Here is a 22,866-nt window from a genome sequence, read left to right as displayed (position 1 = left end):
TTGAAAGAGACTAACACACATAGATATGACTAACCAAGTCTAACTGTGGTTAAGTCACTAACTACACCGACTTATTGAATGTCACACACGTGTACAGCTGTATCCAGCTAATGTCGGTCACACACATAAAGATAGACTGACTGAAGAGTAACGGGAGCTTGATATTCTAACACTCCCCCCTCGAGCTCAAACCATCTGATAAACTCCAAGTATCTACCTGAAGTATATAAACTTTTCTTTACCAGGAGACTTGGTAAATATATCTGCTACTTGGTCTTGAGTCTTCACATGAATCAAGTCAAACTACCCTATAAGAATCATTTCTCTGATGAAATGATAGTGAACCTCAATATGTTTGGACCTAGCATGGTAGACAGGATTTCTAGCCAACATAACACTACTGAGGTTATCACAATGCAATCTCACTGTGTTTTCTAGCTATATTTAAGTCTTTCAGCAGTTTCATCAACCAAACTGCTTTGCAAGCTGCTAAGGTAGCTCCTTTGTACTCATCTTTTGTACTAGACAATGCAACAGTAGGTTGTTTCTTACTCTGCCAAACTTATCATACTGTTGCCCAATCCAAATGCATAACCACCGGTTGACCTCCTGTCATAGGCACAACCAGCCCAATCAACATCAGTAAACCCTATCAAGTCAAGAGATTTTCCATATGCATAAAACAGCCCATAATCTGTAGTATTTCATATCTCATGATCATCTTGACTACATCTAAATGTATTTTGTGAGGCTTCTGCATGAACTAACTAATCAGCCCCACTGCATAACATAAGTCACGATCAGGACGGGTAATAGTCAAGTATATCAAGATGCCCACCATCTGTCGATACATGGTCATATTCTCTATGTCATTCCCAACATCAATATATAGCTTGACATTCTAATCAAGAGGTGTCTCCATAGGCTTGCATTCAGCCATACCATACTTCTATAACATGTCATGAGCATACTGCTTCTGTAGCAGCCATATACCTTGATGCGTAGAGACTACCTCAATCCCAAGAAAATACTTTGGTTCACCAAGTTCTTTGACTCTGAATTCAGCTTGTAAACATAATTTAATTTCAACAATGCCTCTTCATTATCTGCAACAATGATGATAAGATCATCTACATAAACCACTAGAAACAAATATCCATGATCTATCTTCTTTGTGAACAGACTATGATTTGCATCACCCACCAATCTAAATCCATGTTTAAGTAAATAGCTGTTGATCCAATCATTCCATGCTCTAGGTGCATATTTCAATCCATATAAATCATTCTTTAGCTTACATACATGTGTAGGAAAGTCTGGATAAACATAGCCTTCAGGGCTGCTCCATATATACTTCCTCAACCAAATCACCATTCAAGAAAGCATTCTTGATGTCTATTTGCCATAAATTCCAGCCTTTGCATGTTGCCAAAGTGATGACAGTTCTGACTGTTGCCATTTTAGCCACTAGATTGAAAGTCTCCTCATAATCAAGGTCATATTGTTGTGCATACCCTTTTGCAACCAGCCTAGCCTTATAGCATTCTAGTGAATCATCTGACTTGCACTTAACCTTGTACACCCATTTGCAGCCAATGGGGACTTTGCCTTCGTGTAACTCAACCAATTCCCATGTCTCATTTTCAACTAGGATTACATACTCCTCATCCATGGCAGCACACTAGTTATCATCTGTAACTGCATCATCAAACTTTGTAAGTTCTTTGTAACCTGTCACACTAGCCATATATGCATAATGGCGGGCTGAATAACCAGTGTATGTAAACCTATCAACTATTTTTCTAACTCTCTCAGATCTCCATAACTATGGCTCACTCTAAGCTTGCCTCTCATGAGGCGGTACATAACGACTCTGCCTTACTCCAAGCATTATTATGCGAGCGGTGATCGAGAGCAAGCCTCACTCATAACCCGATAATGAGACGATAAGGAGTGCTAGTTGGGGTAATCGACTTTGTCGGATGCACAGCACAACACAAAAATTTAAATATTTTGATAGACACCACACGAACCACACACGAAAAACAAAACAATAAACAACGTCTCTTATAGCTCAAGACAATTCAAACCCAAATTCGGGTAGAGCATCACACAACCACAACACAACAAAAAAAACCAAAATTTTGAAAATAAATAAAGTGAAATATATTCTTGTACCTTGAGCCGACACTCGGCGCCTTGACATCCAACAACTCCAACTTTCAGATTTGCATGACAAGAGCGACCCTCCTCTCTCCTCTCTCACAAAATACAATTGTACAAGAGGGGGAAGGCCTTTAACTCTCCATTCTCATCTCCTTATATAGTTTTCTATCCACACTCATATACATTAGGCTTTTTGCTTTTAGCTTTTGGCTTTTGCTTTTCTATTGCTTTTCACTATTTTTGTTTTTTCTGCTCTACGCATATTTGCAGCTTGTTTGGATCATAACTTCGTCATTTGAACTCCAAATATAGTCATTTGGGTACTCGAAACGATCGGAACGCATCAGGTCGACAAGCCAGCATGGACAAAATTACAAAAATCCATCACAAATAGATAAAAATATTGATTTTGGTAAATCACATCATTTTTCTCCATCTTTTATCTTGGACGACTTATTCCGTTCCTTAGCCTATTGTTCTTATAATTGCACACAGTTTCAGCATACATGTCCTCTTTTTCTTCAAGAAATACTCGTTGACGATGTAAAACATACGATCTTTTCCTTTGATCCCTGAGTCTTCAAAATAAATATTCTCGAATATGAACCTGTTTTTTTTTTTTTTAATGCAGTGTGCCCTAGCATGAATATGCTAGGAAAGAGAACTCCGTGCACAACCATACATGATTTGAGAAAACATGCAATTGATCGAATCCATGATATGCTACCATTCAAACAATGCTCACACAAAAAAAATATGGATGCACTGAAGATATTGTGCCTATTCTATCTACATGTGATCGTGCGTCATGAAAAATACAAATAAAATTCCTTGTTAATTAAATCCTTATCCTCACCTCTCAATACTCTTCTAAAATATATGACATACTCCGCTCCTTCCAGATTCTCACAATCTCTCGGGAAAATGATGGTCCTCAAAAAGTTGACCAAATAAGAACATCCCATCTCACAATTGGCAGCATCCTTCACAACCCTCTAACTCACCTAACCTCCTTGCACACTCAACCAGAGGCTCCTAACTTTGTGATGACTATCCCAAATATTGTGCGTGCAAGAAATGTGCGTACTCAATGACAGGTGCTCTCTCATGTGTGCATGCATCTAAAAGTTACTGCATATAGCTGCAGCGGACCTCATGCCATGTTAATGCTCAATGATGGTGAAGAATGTGCATAATCCCAACCCATGGCATGGAAGTATTTGAGAAAATCAGGAGACGACCCTCGAGTGTAGTGCATCAACAAGTGCAACGTGAAGTGCTCGTGAACCCATAATCCCTGTGATGTGCAAGAGTCTCAATAAGAAAACATACCTTGTTCCACAATGTTCGGTAGCTAATAACAAACTCCTACTTCAACCTATCCAAAAAAATACCAAGCTCGACCAAGGCTATCAAGTTTCACACAAATCAAACAAAATGATAGAAACGAATCCTAAGCTAGACAAACACAAGAAATCCAATTACAAAACAACAAAACAAACTATCACGCAAACAACTAAGTTAGCATAAATCAAACCGAACTACAGTTAGATTGGGGTTTTCACACCTCCGTATTTTTATCTTTCAGATATATTTATAATTTTATCTTCTTTTTACTTCAACAGGCTTCTCTAACTGCCTCACACTAATAGGGACTCCTAGAACAACTACCTAACAACAGGAAGGACAGGGTCACTAGGGCAACCTTCCAAAACAAGTCTTTTAATGCCTGACAATGTTGTTTAGGAGGTAGACAACTACTCGAACCTCCCTCAGATATACCTAACCTAACCCTAGGACTTCATGCCTTAATTTTTGGTCCCCAACAAAAGAACAATCCCTCCTAAGTACACAAACATATATAACATAAAGGAAATATACTCATAAAGGAAGGACTTGGCCATAAGAAGATTCCACACAATAAGAGGCTCCCTCCAGGTTTAGCTAAATCCGTTTGGCATAGCACTAAAACAAAACACATTAACTGCACCCATAGTAAATAGACACATGGCCCTCTTAGCCTAATGAAATCAAAATCAAATTCATGATAGCTAGCAAGAGCTCTCTTTTCCTGCCAAACTATTCTCTCCTTTGGTCTTGAATAGGCTTTGGTGTCTCTTTCTTGGGTTTTGCATTCTTCTTTGGCAACACTTTAATGGGTGTCAATTTTACCATCTATGACCTTTAGAGGTCTACCTTCCACGTCAGGATTAAGGACTTGCATCCCCTTATCATATTCCTTAGAGTCTCCATTGACAGGTTTTACCTTGTCTTTAGTAGCATTTTTACCGTTTTGACCTCTTGTAACAACTTGTAGGTTAGAAGCTTCAGTGCCATTGACACAAACAACTTCAATAAGGTTGACTCCACTCCCACTATAGGCATTTCCTCTACAATAGCTTTCCCTCTTTGCAATATTTTCTTTAGACCCTCATCTTGCTGGAGATTATTTCCTTGTGCTCGATGGTTAACTAGACCTGGTTGTTTACTTTCTTGCTGGAGAGAGCTAATCTTAGTCCAACAAGTACTAGCTAAATGACCAGACTTGCCACATATATCACATTTAAAATTTGGACAATTCCTAGGGAAAATTTGGCCACCACACCATTACAACTGAATCTTGAGGGGGCACCCTCTTGATGGCATCAACTCCTAGTAAATCTCAAGTTGCTGAAATGGCTCGAAGGCCTCAAATGTTGAGATGACAAGCTCAACACATGCGGACATTGATGATGGACCGCCTGATTAGATGGGTCTACACGTCAACACTTAGCACATCGGTGGTCATTATGCATCTCACATGGCCACTGACTCATTACTTATTATATTCAGGTCGCTACACCTATTTACAGCTAGCGTAGTTATAGCGCCAGTCGACTAGTGTGGTCGGTTATGCATTGTTTGACTTAGTAGGTCACTTTCCTTTTATGTTGTATCTTATCTATACTTTGTGTACATTGTAAAGTGTGTGGAAGAAGAAGAAGAAATCAGCAAGAAAACGTTTTGGCCTCCATCTCTCTTCTTGTCTCTTGAGTGAGCTTCTCCTTGTGCATTCTGTGTGTGTTCGGCGCAGCATCTTGAGCAACCCCCTCCACCACGCGATTCTTGACATGGTATCAAAGCCGCACCATTGAGAGAGGCTGATTTCGAAGGTTGAAGCAAAGGAGACGAAGCAAGGTTCGAGCAAGCAAGCCACGGGTAAGAAGCTCTCCCATCCTTCAACTCTTTCTCTTGGATAGTGCCTGTGGAGGCACCGGAAGCAGGGCAGAGCAAAAATCTCAGATTGCAGTGAGATTTGGTGTGCGCAAAGAGCGCTGTGTATTGTGCAAATAAGCGCTTTAGGGCTTTCCCACCGTTATTTTGGGCATCTGAGGCCGTTTCAGGGCCCGTTTTAGAGCCGCAAGGTTGCAGACAGCAGTTTCAGGGTACGCTGTGACTTCGATTGTATTGACCGAGCGTGGGTGCGCAGGTTACAGATTTTAGATCTGTAAGTTCAAAGGTGTTTACCAGTGAGTAAACACAAGGTTTATCTACAAACAAGTAGCAGATTGCATGTACTATTGAGCAGACAGTGAAAAAGGCTGTCTGGTGTATTGCTGTGCACTACAGGTCTAGGGTTGCAGAAGATTTGCTTGCTGTTGGTATTAATTTTGTGATAATGGCAGAGAACAGTGGAAGCCCCATCATTGAGAAGCTCAAAAAGAACAACTACCCTTCATGAAAGTTCCGTGTCACGAACTTCCTTATTGGAAAAGGCCTCTACGAGTTCGTTTCAGGTGAAGAAAAGGAGCCGGAGATGAGTGATCCTCCAACTGCAGAAGAGACAAAGGCACAGAAAGAATGGAATGCAAAGGATAAAAAGGTCATGTATTGGTTGTTTAAGAGTCTTTCAGATGTATTACATGTGCCATCTATTACAAAGAACTTGGTGTCAGTCGGTCAAATGGTAGAGCAAGGGCTGCAAGTCAGATTTAATGCAAAGGGTTGCTTTGTAGAAGACTTCAATGACAAGTGCAGATTGGTAGCAAAGGGAAGTAGAGTTGGACGTATGTTCACTCTAGATGCTGGAATTCCTACTATGAATGCTGCTATGTATGCCAAAGGAAAAGGTGTTGTTGCAGACATTGAAATTTGGCACAAACGCATTGGACATGCAAATGTACAAAGGCTGAAATTAATGCAGTCCAAAGGGTTGGTTACAGGGTGGCCTACATTTAAAGTTGCAGAATTTCAAAAGGTATGTGAAGCATGTCAGTTTGGTAAGCAGGCAAGACAACCCTTTTCACATGACAGAGATGTAAGTAGAAATATCCTTGATGTTGTGCATACAGACATCTAGGGACCTACACAAAATGTATCTCTTGGAGGTAGTTCATACTTCGTCACATTCATTGATGATTGTTCTAGAAAGCTGTGGGTATATTTTATGAAGGAAAAGAGTGAAGCTTTTTATCACTTTAGAACTTTCAAGGCTGCAGTTGAAAGAGAAACAGGCTTGAAAGTAAAGTGCTTGAGGTCAGATGGAGGGGGAGAGTACCTCTCCAATGAGTTCAGTGATTTTCTGAGGTCTCATGGGATAAAGAGATAGTTCACATGCACGTATACCCCACAGCAAAATGGGGTTGCAGAAAGAAAAAACAGGCATATTGCAGAAGTTGCATGCGCCTTGATGGTGGCTGAAAAGAATATGCCTAAGCATTTTTGGTCTAAGGCTGTTCATACTGCTGTTTATATTATGAACAAAACTCCCATAGCTGCAGTTCATGGTATGACCCCCGAAGAATGTTTTACAGGTAAGAAGCCTGATGTTTCACACTTGAAAGTATTTGGCTGCATTGCGTATGTTCATGTGCCAGATGAGTTGCGGAAGAAAATGGATCCCAAGGCTGAAAAGTGTATCTTTATTGGATACTCTTTAGAGCAGAAAGGGTATCACTGTTACAACCCTGTCACATGTAAGTTCAAAGTGAGCAGGGATGTCATCTTTGATGAAATGAGCAGTTGGTATGCATTTAGTGGTGATGCATTGGATGATGATGATGATCATGACACTCATGTGCAGGCTGAAAAGCAAGAATCACGAACTCTTAGTGGACCAGAGACATCATCTGGTAGTCCTTGGTCTGGAAGACTAAGGAGTACCTCTACATCTTCGGGTGCATCTAGTAGCACTACAGGTAAAGACAAAGGAAAGAATAAAGTGTCAGAAGGCATTGATGCAGTTCTTGATGGAAACTCTAGTGGCTCAGAGAGCTTGGATGATGAGCTTGGCATTCCTTCAGTGAGGACTCCAGGTGTGCAGAGAGCATGCGTTAACGCAAAGACTCCATTGAGTGATCCAGTGGTACGCAGGTCTAGCAGGGTGAGATACCCTGTTAAAAGATTTGGTTTTGAAGGTTATGCAGCTCATCATTATGCTTATATGGTGAAACTAGTTGAGGATGTTGAGCCCACATGTTTTGAGGAGGCTGTTGGTCATGCTCATTAGGATGCAGCAATGGATGAGGAGATGGCTGCATTAGAGGCCAATAAGACTTGGGATCTAGTATCATTGCCGAAGGGAAAGAAAGTTATTGGATGTAAGTGGGTTTATAAGATTAAGCACAATGCAGATGGTTCTATTAGCAGGTACAAAGCTAGGCTGGTTGCAAAAGGCTATGCCCAAACATATGGCATAGATTATGATGAAACCTTCAATCCAGTTGCTAGGATGGCAACTGTCAGATGTGTGATTGCTTTGGCAGCAGCCAAAGGTTGGAGGTTGCAGCAAATGGATGTAAAGAATGCCTTCTTGCATGGTGATTTGCAGGAAGAAGTGTATATGGATCAGCCAGCAGGTTATGAAGATTTAGAGCATCCCACGTATGTGTGCAGGTTGAAGAAGGCACTCTATGGGCTCAAGCAAGCACCTAGAGCATGGTCTGACAAGATTAGAGAGTATCTTCTCAATATTGGCTTTTATGTTTCTGATGCTGATCACTCACTTTATGTGAGAAAGGGAGATGCAGGTTTGGTCATCATAGTCATCTATGTGGATGACTTGATTATTACAGGTGATAGTGATAGTGGGATTGCTGAAGTCAAGGGCCGTTTGAAGATGAAGTTTGAGATGAAGGATTTAGGTGAGCTAAGGTACTTCCTTGGCATTGAGGTGATCAGATGTGATGATGGTATATGGTTGTCCCAAAGACAGTATGGCTTGGATATGTTATCCAAGTATGGTATGACTGCATGCAAACCACTTTCAGTCCCATTGGAGCAGAATGTAAAGCTGAGTGCTGATGTTGGGGATGAGATAGAAGACCCTACTATGTTCAGGAGGATAGTGGGGAGTTTGATCTACATGACCATTACAAGGCCAGACTTGAGCTACATTGTTGGTCTTGTGAGTCAGTTTATGCAAGTACCTAGAAAGCCACATTTGGATGCAGTCAGACGCATATTGAGATATGTGAAGTCCACATTACATTATGGACTTTTCTATGAGGCAGGTACAGATGTACAAGTATTTGGATACATAGATGCAGATTGGGCTGGTAGTATGTCTGATAGAAGATCTACCAGCAAATACATGTTCTCTCTTGGTAGTGCAGCAGTTGCATGGAGCAGCAAAAAGCAATCTACAGTTGCTTTGTCGAGTACAAAGGATGAGTATAGAGGTGCTGCTGTTGCAGCATGTGAGGTAGTATGGCTGCAAAAGCTATTGGGTGATTTGGATGTTCAGGTGGAAGGTCCAGTTGTCATTTATTGTGACAACATGAGCAGTATACAGTTGGCTAGGAACCCTGTGTTCCATGCCAGGACAAAACATATTGAGGTACACTACCACTTTGTGAGAGAGAAGGTACTAGCAGGTGAGATTGACTTGGTGTATGTCAGCACACAGGATCAGATAGCTGACATCTTCACGAAGGCATTGGGTACAGAGAAGCTTCAAAAGTTTTGAAGCTTACTTGGAGTTGCAGAGATACAGTTGAGCTTGAGGGGGAGTGTTGAGATGACAAGCTCAACACATGCGGACATTGATGATGGACCGCCTGGTTAGATGGGTCTACACGTCTACACTTAGCACGTCGGTGGTCATTATACATCTCACATGGCCACTGACTCATTACTTATTATATTCAGGTCGTTACACCTATTTACAGCTGGCATAGTTATAGCGCCAGTCAACTAGTGTGGTCGGTTATGCATTGTTTGACTTAGTAGGTCACTTTCCTTTTATGTTGTATCTTATCTATACTTTGTGTACATTGTAAAGTGTGTGGAAGAAGAAGAAGAAATCAGCAAGAAAACGTTTTGGCCTCCATCTCTCTTCTTGTCTCTTGAGTGAGCTTCTCCTTATGCATTCTGTGTGTGTTCGGCGCAGCATCTTGAGCAACCCCCTCCACCACGCAATTCTTGACATCAAATTGATAAGACTTTATAAGTATGATACTCATTGAAATGATAAGGCAAAATATATAGATGGAAAAAGTTGTAATGAGAAATAAATGGGTGTATGACTAATACACAAAGGTTATTTCTCCCGATAGAATCGCCCTTACCAGAATTGTAAAGTCAAAAATTTTATGAGCTTTCAAAATATCCCAATCTCCAAAAATCTTATCAATTCCTACGAAATGAAGGCCAAATCACCTTTTTTCGTAACAAAGAAGTTATAGAAATAATCAGGATTTCCAACTGGTGCAAATTGATGAAACATACAAGGAACTCCAAGAGAAGAAGTTTCTTCTCAAGTAGATACCAACACTTAGGTTTAGCGGTGAAGGACCCAAGATGGAGCAAGATGCAGAAATGTGGATTGAGGTTTGGATTACTATTTCCTAGCCGCTAAAACTAGTGATGCAAATCAATCTATGACTACTCATCTTAGTCCTACTGGTAAAGCTAAGCTTTGATGGAAATAGTTTTGCCGAGATAAAGGGGTAACAAAAGCTTCCCAAACTTGGGAGGAGATTAAAGAAGCTGTGAGAGGACGTTATCTTCCCCCATCTTTTGAATCAATCAAGATGAATGAATTCTACAACTTACAACAATTAAGCCTAATCTTGGAAGGATACTATTCTAAGTTTGTGAGTCTGTGCAAATATGCACCCCCAATGACAATGTCTCAACAGATTGCAAGGTTCTGCGGACTAAATCCACTTTCGGACACTCGCCTTGAATCAATGAGACCAACAACTCTCGAAGATGCTCTTATGCAAGCAAAACCTATGGCCAAGGAAATCACTCAAAATGGCCAAAGGAATCTTCCAATAAACAACTGTGGAAGGGGCTACCCAAATCGTGGTATCAACATGCCAATGCCAGAGGAAATGGTAGAGCTAATGTAATCACCCAAGGACCAAATGGGATAGGAATCAGGCATTGCTACGAGTGCAGAAGGATTGGACACCTAAGGAAAAACTGTCCTAACTGTCCTCAAAATCCTAGCCCAAAACCCGGTTGGTGAAAGAGGCTAAGGGAATGGCAACAACAACCCAGGCCGTTGTCGTATTGCTGTGCATTTGAGGTGTGAAATCCACCCAAAAGTTGTGTGTGGGAGTTGATATTTTGTACATATTTAGTTGTTGTGATTATACTTTTGTTCTGCGTAGGCAGTATAGTGAAGAGGGTTTGGAGCAAGAGGAACTTATCAATAATGCTCTAGTTGGCATGTCTTGCCAAGTGGTCAGTCAACCTAGACGAGGAGATTTTGATCAACAATTCACAGGAGCTTTGGGAGATGTGGCTGAGACTAGCACAGATTCTGAGATTGGTTATGTATATGGTGTTTTGATATTCGTAGGTGTGAATGGTGGAGTTCTTTGTGAAGTTCAATATTTTCAGAATGACATGCATGTTAGCTTCCGTATTAGATCTTCTATGACTGCTGCTATATCTTCTCTAGGCATATACAATAGAGGTACTTTGGTTGTATATGATGGGGCAGGAATAGAGGAGCTGAAAAAAAAAGCAAGAAGGGGATGACTATTTTTAAATGAGGGCTTTTTGGAGGGAAGCAAGAATGAAAGAGGATGAGAGAAAGAAGGCATGGGGGCCGCGCTTTGGTGGATATGTAGGCAGCGCCATTCGTTTCTGTGGGCTGTGTGCGTGTCTGTGTTCTGCCTATGCTCTCATCGGTCACAATTAGGATTTTTCGGCCTGTCAAGTGCATGAATCAAGAAGATGAAGAGGGGAGATTGTCACACGCTTTGCTTTGGAACTAGAAGAAGCAGTCTCATTCTAGGGTATGAAAAAGATTTCTTGTCCTGAGGTAGCTAACAGAGCTTGCAAAGTCTTAAGCTCACATAGAAAGGTATTGCTAATCGATGGTATACTGCCAGAGGACCTGCGCATCCTGCTAAATTCGAAGCATTGAGTCGGAGAATACTTCCTTGATTTCAACCGACTTTAGGCAAACCTTATTGGCTCGCCGTTTATCCATGGGATGAAGCTTGCTTGATGAATTTGAAAAATTCGCCACCAAGGAAGCTCATTTTTGTGTGTTTGCTGATATCTGATAATGATGACAAAGGATCGGTCAGGGATTCTGGGACCTGATGTGCAAAATTTAGGCTGTGCAGAATTCAAGCAACCCATATATTGGATCGACCTTTCCCCATAATAGTTTGAGGAAACTGGTTGCGTCATTTTCATAACCGACAGGGGTAACATGAGCTTGCAAATGATTATTAGGCTCAAAATGGCAACACAAGAGAAGGTGAAAGCAGAGAAAATCCTATAAGTGAAGCGTGCTGAAGCCGAGGCTGAAGCAAAATTTCTTTCTAGTCAAGAAATTGCAAGGTAGCGAGCTTTCAGGAATCCGTCGAGCTCTTCTTTGTGAACTTCTCCATCCGCTAAGGATCAATGGCCCAATGCCTATCTGGATTGATGCTGAATTACGAACCACGAATCTTTTGTAGAACTCTGGAGCTACTTGCAAACATATAGAAAAATTGATGACAGTTTGCTACAGAATGGGAATGCTATCCTACCTGAATTTTGACGTGTTAGGAATGTTTATAAACCTTGTAAGCTGAAGCTACATTCAACCAGAGAATGAGAAGCACTTGGAAGAAGAGCAGAATATTCGTGAAAAGGAGATTGAGAGTTTGAAACAACAACTTCAGATGTTAACACAAGACTTAAAACAAACAGAAACCGAGAAGGCCCTGGATAGAGAGCTTGAGGTTATGTAGAAGAAAAAGAATTTTATAGCAGATATGACAAAAGCTGAAGCATACATTAACAAGGCATAGAAAGGTTGTCTCTAGTGTGACTAATAGATGTCTACAAATAGCAGCAGATTAGAAGAGGAAACAAGTGTGGCTCTAAACAGTGTTGGAAGAAAATATGTATTCCATGGCTGAAAAACAGTGAGCAAACAACCTACAGAGTGTTCCTCTCTGAAATAGCAAGAGTCTAGTCTTCTACATACAGATTATCTTGGTGCTTCTTATATAGTACTAATCAGTGGATTTCTTTCTGAAATAGCAAGAAGGGACGTGAAGAACTTCAGTTTTTGAATAGCCAGTTTATAAATCAGATTTGTTTCCTTTATGAAGCTGAAGCTATTGATGTTGAACAGGGTTGTAATTAAATGTGATCTCACTTGATTGATCTTCTATCCTGAAATTAGTCAAGGTCCTCTATGGTCGCGACTTTACTTTTGAAACCCTTCGACATCTTTGGTGAACCCGACGTGAAACGAACACGCAGAAATTTCAGGATGGGAGATACTTCAGCATCTATTTCAGCCTCTTCTACAATTCCAGCTGCGTCCTCTACTTAAGCTCCATCAATGATTGCTGCGTCAAGTACTTCAACAAATGATCTAAAGCAGATTTTGCTGAATATGTCCATGTATATGCAGCTTTAAAATCAGAAGACACAATTGTATATGCAGCAGCAGCAGCAATTGCATCAACAACAGTTGTCTCAGCGAAGGCAACTATATTCAGAGCAGGAGAATGCAAACAGCGCGACTAAGGCGATTGAAGCAGTTGAGAATGAGAAGAATCTATTTGATGGCCGTAATGTTTCAGCATATTTGAAGACATATGAGATCAAGATGGGGTTTTTTGGAGTTCCAGCTGGACTTATGAGTAAGTACTTCCTTCGTCTTGTCACACCCACCTTGAGGACAAAAGTAACTGATCTTTTTATTCAAAATTCACATTGGCAAGATTTTAAGAAGGCCCTGAAAGAAGAGTATTTCCTTGAGAACTTTGGGATGGCTACAGGCGGTCATTCCGAGAGTGGGTCTACATGCCAAACAAAGGTCTAGCTGCTTCAGAGTTGATTCGAGAATTTGAAGAGAGGTATAGTCAGCTTGATGCCATTGAACAAAGAGCATTGGATGTTGAAAAAGTTGAGCTTTTCTTGCAAGCTGCAGATCTTGCTCTTCAGGAAGATTTGGGAGAGCTTCTTGAGGATTGCACGAAGCCTATGGGACTTAAAACGGATTGGCAGGATGCCCAGATGCAGTCTCGACTTTGACCAAGAGGAGGATATGGAAGACCCACCTACAGAATGGTTCTATGACACCGATACCATCTTCTGCTCCTATGCCTGCTTCTATCCCTGTTATTTCTTCTCCTCCTCAGCCAGCTTCTTGGCCTATGCCAGTGCCTACTATTTCTACTCCTCCTATTCCTCCTGGTCCAAGACCGATGCCGGCTCCTTCTGCTCCAAAACCATCCACTCCGTCGGTGCCTACCTCTCTTGATGATATAATCAAAGGCATAACGGATTGTACACTGGAGTCAGTTAAAGCGGAGTTGGTGGGAAATTTGAAAGAGCAGTTTGCTTCGACTGTGCCTACTATTTCTTCTAGTGCTCCTACTGCACCCAAGAGTGCTCCTAGTGCACCTAGGAGAGATCAGAGATGTATTTGGTGTGATAGTACGAACCATCAGCATTGCAGGGTTTGTGAATCTTTTCAGGATGCAAGGAGGAAGAATTTGGTATTTTGGGGACAAGATGGTAAGATTTGGTTGACTGAAACAGGAGCTCCGCTTGCTACCAACTTTGGGAAAGGCGGAATGAAGAAGTTAGTGGATGACATGGCTGCGCGTACTTCTTATGTGACAGCTAGAGGAGATGCTTCTGCATATGGAGTCCAGATTGAGAAGGGATCAGAGAATCAGTCAGCACTATGGACTTATGCTATGGAGACTGCAAACAAGGGAAAAATTCAGCAAACTGTTTTGACTACTGCAGGCTCTAGCATCAGATCTGAGACAGGTTGGGATTCGCCTGTTGACAGGTACTCTATTTATGCCTACTTGGCTAAGTCTCAGGGAGCAGATGTACTTGTTGAGGAGAAGCGTAAGAGGGATGAAGAAAATCCAAGTGCAGCTAAAAAGACTAGAGGGGGTGAGTTTGTTACTCCACCTATTGCAGGACCGTCTTTGAGACCAGGGCCAGAACGACAGATGGAAGATGCTCAAAAGAGAGAAAAGAGGCAAGAGCCTAGAGAGAGAAAGCAGCCAGGGTTTAGATTGATGTCCGATATTGAGACATCTATAGACATGAAGAAAATCTTTAATGACAAGATACTTGGCAGTGAGGTGATTTTTACTATTTCTGAGGTTTTGGGCATCTCAAAAAGAGAGTTTCAAGATCAGTTTCAAGAGGTCCTGAAGAGGAAAAGACATGCATTGCCTACTACTGATACACAGGGAGTTTTGATTGGGGAGTTGGATGAGGATGAGGATGAGGTTATGGTTGAGAATGCTTCTATTTTTCCGTAGATAGAGAAGAGGGTTCAGCCTATGCATTATGCTGAAACTGATGATCCTGTCTTGATACCGCGTAGTCACTTTTCGCGGAGTCATTGGGCTAGGGCAAATACAGAGACGATGGTAAAAATTGGAGAGAAACAGGTGCCTTATGTTGCTTTGGTGGATCATGGTTCAGAGATTAATCTCATAATTTGTGGAGTTTATGAGAGCAACAGATGGCCTATGGATGTAGAGCATGAGTGGCGTATGAGAGCCGCCAACAACACTGCAGGTGATTTGTATGCTGCATGTCCCAGTGTCAGGGTTTCTATTGGAGATGTAGAGGAGGATTTCCATTTCTTTGTGCAAGATTCATGCTATTATCCCATAATTCTTGGATAGCCATTCATCACAGAGATGCGTATGGAAACAAAGGTAATGGATGATGGATCTGCTTATGCATGGATTCGCAGTAAAGATGGCATGAGAGCAGTTCAGTTTATGACTGTGTGTGTGAACCATGTTAGAAACAGGGATACTCTCAGAGATCCACCTTTGCCCACTGTGAGGGATTCAGGTTTTCATTAGGTACCTCCGTTTCGCGAGACGACGGTGGTACAGAGCAGAGGAGATTGGAGTTCTCGCCTCATGGCAACAGCAGTGTTTTCTCCTCCAGTTTTGTTAGGATTTCAGCAAACAGTTCGATGAGTTATCAGAAGACTTCTAAGTTTCCTAGAGCTACCAGGCAGTACATATGCAGGAAGGAGAAAATTTTGAAAAATGCAGGAATTTTAGAGGATGATGAGCACATAGATGGGATGTATGACAATATGATTTGTGCAAATACGATGACAGAGATGGAAGATATGCTAAAAGCTGATATGCAGAGTTGTCACAGTAATGTATTAGTGCAATCCCTGGACATGTTTCATGAAATTGCAGATTTTGTGTCATAGATTGAATCAGAGGCTGAGGTGATTCAGCAAAAAGTGTTGAGTGCTGAAGAAATTCAGCAAACAGAGTTTCCAGCTGATTATGATCAGCTTACAGAGACACAGAGGGCTGAAAATTTTCAGCCAACAGAGTTTACTGCTGAAGTATTTCAGCATCCAGAGTTTAGGGCTGTTCCTATGCAGTCCATAGAGTAGAGGGCTGAGGATATTCAGCCATTGGAGTGCAGAATTGCTGATTTACAGCAAGATTTGAGTAATGCAAAGGATCATAATGAAGCCAGGGTTGACATGAAATACAAGACTGTGGATAAGAAGGTGAAGCCGGTAGCTGTACCGCTTCCACCTGACAGTGATCAGCAAATAGAGAGGGCTGCCAAACAGCCAATTTTGAGGAATCCGGAGCATATAGGCCATAAATTTTCAGCAAAGACTCTTGCTGAATTGAAAATTGGAAATTGTGATTTCTTGCTACCTATGAGAAGCAATGCTTTCAGGAGATGCTTGAGTGACCTGGAAGGGGGTTTGCTTTTTTCCCGTATGAGATTGGATGTGTGAATCTGGATATTGTTGCTCCTATGGTCATTTTTACTATTCCTGATATTCCATGGAATCTTTGACCTATTCCAGTGCCTAAGGCACACCTGCCAAAGTTGATTGATTTATTGAATGAGAAAATCAGGATGGGAATTCTTGAGCCTTCATCTACACCATACTCAAACAGGTGGTTTATGGTTCGAAAGAAGAATGGTACTCTCCGATTTATATAGGACATGCAGCCAGTAAACAGAGTTACTATCACAAATGTTAGTATAGGTCCAGTTGTGGATGAGTTTGCAGAAGCATTTGCTGGACGTGCCATCTATTCTTTAGGTGATTTGTATTCAGGATATGATCAGTTTCAACTGGCTTTGGAAAGCAGGGAAATAACCACCATGAGAACTCCTATTGGGCTTGTCAAGATGTGTACCTTGCCTCAAGGTGCCACTAATTCTGTTGCGCATATGATGAATGCCATGCATAAGGTTCTTCGTGATTATATACCTCAGCTTACTATGCCTTTCTTGGATGATGTGCCCATTAAGGGGTGTACAGAAGAAGAGAAGAATGAGAGTTTAAATGAGCAGGGATGCAGATACTTTGTGGCTGATCATATTTCAGCTTGTGAGAAGATTTTGGCCAGGTTAGAAGAAGTGAACTTAACACTATCAGGGCAAAAATCTGTTTTTGGAGTAAATGAGGTTGTTATTGTTGGACATATGTGTGGGTATTATGGCAGGAAACCCTCACCTGAGAAGGTGGATGCTATAGGCAAGATTACAGAGTATTGTTCTACCACTTCAGAGGTACGGAGATTCATTGGAGCTTGTGTGTTTTATATGATTTGGATACCTCATTTTGCACACATAGCAGATTGTTTATATCAGCTGCTTCGAAAGGGGCAGAAATTCTATTGGGATGAGAGCCACACTAGAGCCATGCGGAAATTGAAGAAGTTATTGCAGATTGCTCCTACTCTTAGGAAAGCGGATTATAATTGCGAAAGGCCTATTGTATTAACAGTTGACACTAGTCCAATTGGCATAGGTTGGGCTGTGGATCAAGATGATGCAGATGGAAACAGGTATGCTATTCGATTTGGGGTGAAAGTCCTAAATGAGAGACAGAGGAGATATCCGCAAATCAAGAGGGAGTTACTGGGGATTGTTACGGCTCTCAAATGTGACAAGGAGTACTTTATTGGAGCTTCAGTTGTGGTAGAGATAGATTGCTTGCCATTGATTGGTATGATTACGAGTTGCTCTACTCCGGATATAGCTATGTTGAGATGGATTGCATACATCAAGTCATTAAATCCAGAATTTAAACACATAGCAGGAAAGGATAATCCTGTGGCAGATATGTTGTCTAGAGCCAGATATGATGATGAGGAAAAACTACTTGCAGAAGAGGATGATGCAGAAATTTCAGCCACTATGGTTGATCATGTTTGCCATGTCTATGATATTGTGGCTTTCATAGAAGAACTCTATGTTAGAGATTGGTTGCAGATTGGCAAGTACCTTAGTACACTAAGCAAAAGAGATGAATGGACAGATGAAGAGTTCAAGAAGATCAGAAGGAAATCTTATGGTTATTTTCTCAAGGACGGATTTCTTTGGAAGTATCCGAAGAAAAGAGGCGGATTACCTTTGCTGGTTGTCTGCGATAGAGAGACACAGTTATAGGTGATGAGGGAGTTTCATGAGAGTCCTTGGGCTGGTCATAGAGGAGTGTGGGCTACTTATGAGAAAATCAAGGAGAAATATTGGTGGAAGGCATGTATAGAGATGTTTCTCACTTTGTAGAGACTTGCAGGGACTGCCAAATGTATTCGGTAGTGCGTCATCGAGATGAGCTTCATCCGACCTATCCGCTATGCATTCATTATAAGTGGGTAGTTGACTTGGTTACTATGCCTATGGGTCTATGGCAGATGAGATATATTGTTTTGGCTAGAGAGGATCTTACCAATCATGTTGAGGGCAGATCTTTGAGAACGAAGACCACTAGTGCAGTGTGTAAGTTCTTATTTGAAGAAATTTTTTGCAGGTATGGTTGTGTGGGTAAGATCACTGCGGATCGCGGTGAATTGGATGCAGATGAAGCTAGGGAGTTTTTCTCTCAACTAGGAATCAAGTTGGCTCTAACCACAGCATACAATCCAGAGGGAAATGGGAAGAGTGAAAGAGGGCATCCGCCGATAGTGAAAGCATTAGCCAAAGCATGCAGAGGACAGATTGGAGAATGGCCGAGACTTCTACCATTTTCTTTGTGGGCTGATCGTACGACTCATAGTGTTACCACAGGATATATGCCTGCAGAGTTGATGTATGGTCAAAAACCTGTTATGCCGACTGAGACTTGTGCTTTGACTTGGTCAGTTTTACCTTGGCAGGAGGATTTGACGAGAGAGGAGCTCTTAGCTCTTCGGATTCGGCAGTTGGAGAGAAGACCAATGGATATTCAGCTAGCTATTGACAGGTTGAAGGTTGCTAGACTAAGAAATAAGGACAGGTTTGACAGCAGGCATCGCTTGCGGCCTAGAGCAATAGAAGAGGGAGACTAGGTATTAGTCTTTGATAGCAGCCTTGAAAATCAGCATACTGCACTTCGGAAGATGGTGAAAAGATGGTGTGGGCCGTACATAGTCAGACATGTCTTTGATAATGCAACATATGAGCTGACAGAATTGGATGGGACAGTGCTTAGAGTGCCTATTGCAGGAAAAAGAATCAAGATTTTCAAGAAAAGAGATGATGAAGATTATGCATTGGAAGAATTTGCAAGAGAAGAGCAACGAGAAGAAACTCCAATGGAAGAGACAGATGATATGACAGATAATCTTGTTGATATACCGGAAATACACAATGAAGAGATTGATCTGTTTATGGATGTTGATGATAACGATCATGGGTAGTTGGCCCATCCGGAGGATGCGCAGGATTAGAGGGGGTGGATGTCGTATTGCTGCGCATTTGAGGTGTGAAATCCACCCAAAAGTTGTGTGTGGGAGTTGATATTTTGTACATATTTAGTTGTTGTGATTATACGTTTGTTCTGCGTAGGTAGTATAGTGAAGAGGGTTTGGAGCAAGAGGAACTTATCAATAATGCTCTAGTTGGCATGTCTTGCCAAGTGGTCAGTCAACCTAGACGAGGAGATTTTGATCAACAGTTCACAGGAGCTTTGGGAGATGTGGCTGAGACTAGCACAGATTCTGAGATTGGTTATGTATATGGTGTTTTGATATTTGTAGGTGTGAATGGTGGAGTTCTTTGTGAAGTTCAATATTTTCAGAATGACATGCATGTTAGCTTCCGTATTAGATCTTCTATGACTGCTGCTATATCTTCTCTAGGCATATACAATAGAGGTACTTTGGTTGTATATGATGGGGCACGAATAGAGGAGCTGAAAGAAAAAGCAAGAAGGGGATGACTATTTTTAAATGAGGGCTTTTTGGAGGGAAGCAAGAATGAAAGAGGATGAGAGAAAGAAGGCATGGGGGCCGCGCTTTGGTGGATATGTAGGCAGCGCCATTCGTTTCTGTGGGCTGTGTGCATGTCTGTGTTCTGCCTATGCTCTCATCAGTCACAGTTAGGATTTTTCGGCCTGTCAAGTGCATGAATCAAGAAGATGAAGAGGGGAGATTGTCGCACGCTTTGCTTTGGAACTAGAAGAAGCAGTCTCATTCTAGGGTATGAAAAAGATTTCCTGTCCTGAGGTAGCTAACAGAGCTTGCAAAGTCTTAAGCTCACATAGAAAGGTATTGCTAATCGATGGTATACTGCCAGAGGACCTGCGCATCCTGCTAAATTTGAAGCATTGAGTCGGAGAATACTTCTGTGATTTCAACCGACTTTAGGCAAGCCTTATTGGCTCGTCGTTTATCCATGGGATGAAGCTTGCTTGATGAATTTGAAAAATTCGCCACCAAGGAAGCTCATTTTTGTGCGTTTGCAGATATCTGTTAATGGCGACAAAGGATCGATCAGGGATTCTGGGACCTAATGTGCAAAATTTAGGCTGTGCAGAATTCAAGCAACCCATATATTGGATCGACCTTTCCCCATAATAGTTTGAGGAAACTGGTTGCGTCATTTTCATAACCGACAGGGGTAACATGAGCTTGCAAATGATTATTAGGCTCAGAATGGCAACACAAGAGAAGGTGGAAGCAGAGAAAATCCTATAAGTGAAGCATGCTGAAGCCGAAGCTGAAGCAAAATTTCTTTTTGGTCAAGGAATTGCAAGGCAGCGAGCTTTCAGGAATCCGTCGAGCTCTTCTTTGTGAACTTCTCCATCGATTAAGGATCAATGGCCCAATGCCTATCTGGATTGATGCTGAATTACGAACCACGAATCTTTTGTAGAACTCTGGAGCTACTTGCAAACATATAGAAAAATTGATGATAGTTTGCTACAGAATGGGAATGCTATCCTACCTGAATTTTGACGTGTTAGGAATGCTTATAAACCTTGTAAGCTGAAGCTACATTCAACCAGAGAATGAGAAGCATTTGAAAGAAGAGCAAAATATTCGTGAAAAGGAGATTGAGAGTTTGAAACAACGACTTCGGATGTTAACACAAGACTTAAAACAAACAGAAACCCAGAAGGCCCTGGATAGAGAGCTTGAGGTTATGCAGAAGAAAAAGAATTTTATAACAGATATGACAAAAGCTGAAGCATACATTAACAAGGCATAGAAAGGCTGTCTCTAGTGTGACTAATAGATGTCTACAAATAGCAGCAGATCAGAAGAGGAAACAAGTGTGGCTCTAAACAGTGTTGGAAGAAAATATGTATTCCATGGCTGAAAAACAGTGAGCAAACAACCTACAGAGTGTTCCTCTCTGAAATAGCAAGAGTCTAGTCTTCTGCATACATATTATCTTGGTGCTTCTTATACAGTACTAATCAGCGGATTTCTTTCTGAAATAGCAAGAAGGGACGTGAAGAACTTCAGTTTTTGAATAGCCAGTTTATAAATCAGATTTGTTTCCTTTATGAAGCTGAAGCTGTTGATGTTGAACAGGGTTGTAATTAAATGTGATCTCACTTGATTGATCTTCTATCCTAAAATTAGTCAAGGTCCTCTGTGGTTGCAACTTTACTTTCAAAACCCTTCGACACCATGGACATGGAAGAATAGCTTATGCGCAAGTAAATACCATGATTGGATAGCCCGAGTAATGCACGTTAGGTGAAGAAATTGAAAGAGAATCCATTCATGATGTTGTGGAAAGGAAGGGACCAAAACAACATCATTTATAATCTTAATTGATTGTGGTAGCATGCATTTCTTTCTTGCACCCCAAGATAGTTAAAAGATTGCATCTAGAATCCAAGGGGACAATGAAAATGATAGTAGAATTGGCTAGTGAGAAGGAAATCGCCTCAACCAAAACTATAGGGAAACTTCAATTTGAGTTAGATAGCCAGATAACTTAAGTAGAATTTCGAATCCTACGATTGCATTCTGGGAATGGATTGCAATGCTCATGAAGAACAAAGCCTAGATTCTATGTACTAAAGAGGAAATAATATTTCAAGACTTGGAAGGAGAAACTGTAAAGGCATATGGGAAAGCTGGAAGAACTAGAGTCCCCACCAACTAGCCAAGGCAAGTCGAGTCATGAATGGATTGAAGAAAGGTCAACCAATCTATATGATCCAGTTGAATAAGGTCTAAAAGACTAATGAAGGCACTCTACCTTCCTGGATCAATGACTTTGAGGATGTCCTTCTAGAAGAATTGACTCAACTGCCTCCAAAGCATGAGGTTGATCATGAAATAAAATTGATTTCTGAAGCCAAAACTACTGTACGAAATGTCTATTCCTGAAGCTATTGAGCTTAAAGAACAATTGAGGCAATTGATACATCAAGGATTTATATGCCCAAGTAATTCATCTTGGGGAGCACCTGTCCTCTTCCGAAAAAAGAACGGAACACTTAGACTCTGCATTGACTTTAGAGGACTAAACCAGGTTACGATCAAAAACAAGTATCGCATACCCAAGACTGATGAACTTTTAGATCGCCTACATGAAGCCAAGGTTTTTTCCAAGATTGATCTAAGGTCCGGATACTATAAAATTCGAATCAAGGAACAAGATATCCCAAAGACTCCCTTCAGCACAGGTACGGTCATTATGAATTTTTAGTCATGCCATTCGGATTGACTAATGCTCCAGCTACATTCAATCATCTAATGCAACACATCTTTTGACCATATCTAGATGATTTTGTGCTAGTATTCTTTGATGATATACTAGTCCCTGAAAATCAGCTCTATGCCAAGATAAGTAAATGATATTTCTCACTAACAGGATTGAATATCTTGGATACATTGTTTCCGCTAATGGAATCTCTGAGACTCTACCAAAGTAAAAGATATCCTAGAATGGCCAATACCTAAGACAGTAAAAGAAATCTAAGGATTTTTGGGACTCACAGAATGGTACCGAATCTTCATCAAGGATTATTTCCTC

Source organism: Lygodium microphyllum, chromosome 10, assembly GCF_053477565.2.
Source record: "Lygodium microphyllum isolate KBCC chromosome 10, Lygodium_microphyllum_v1.1.10, whole genome shotgun sequence".
Taxonomy (NCBI): domain Eukaryota; kingdom Viridiplantae; phylum Streptophyta; class Polypodiopsida; order Schizaeales; family Lygodiaceae; genus Lygodium; species Lygodium microphyllum.
The sequence above is the reverse complement of the archived record's forward strand: the minus strand, read 5'-3'. Positions refer to the sequence as shown.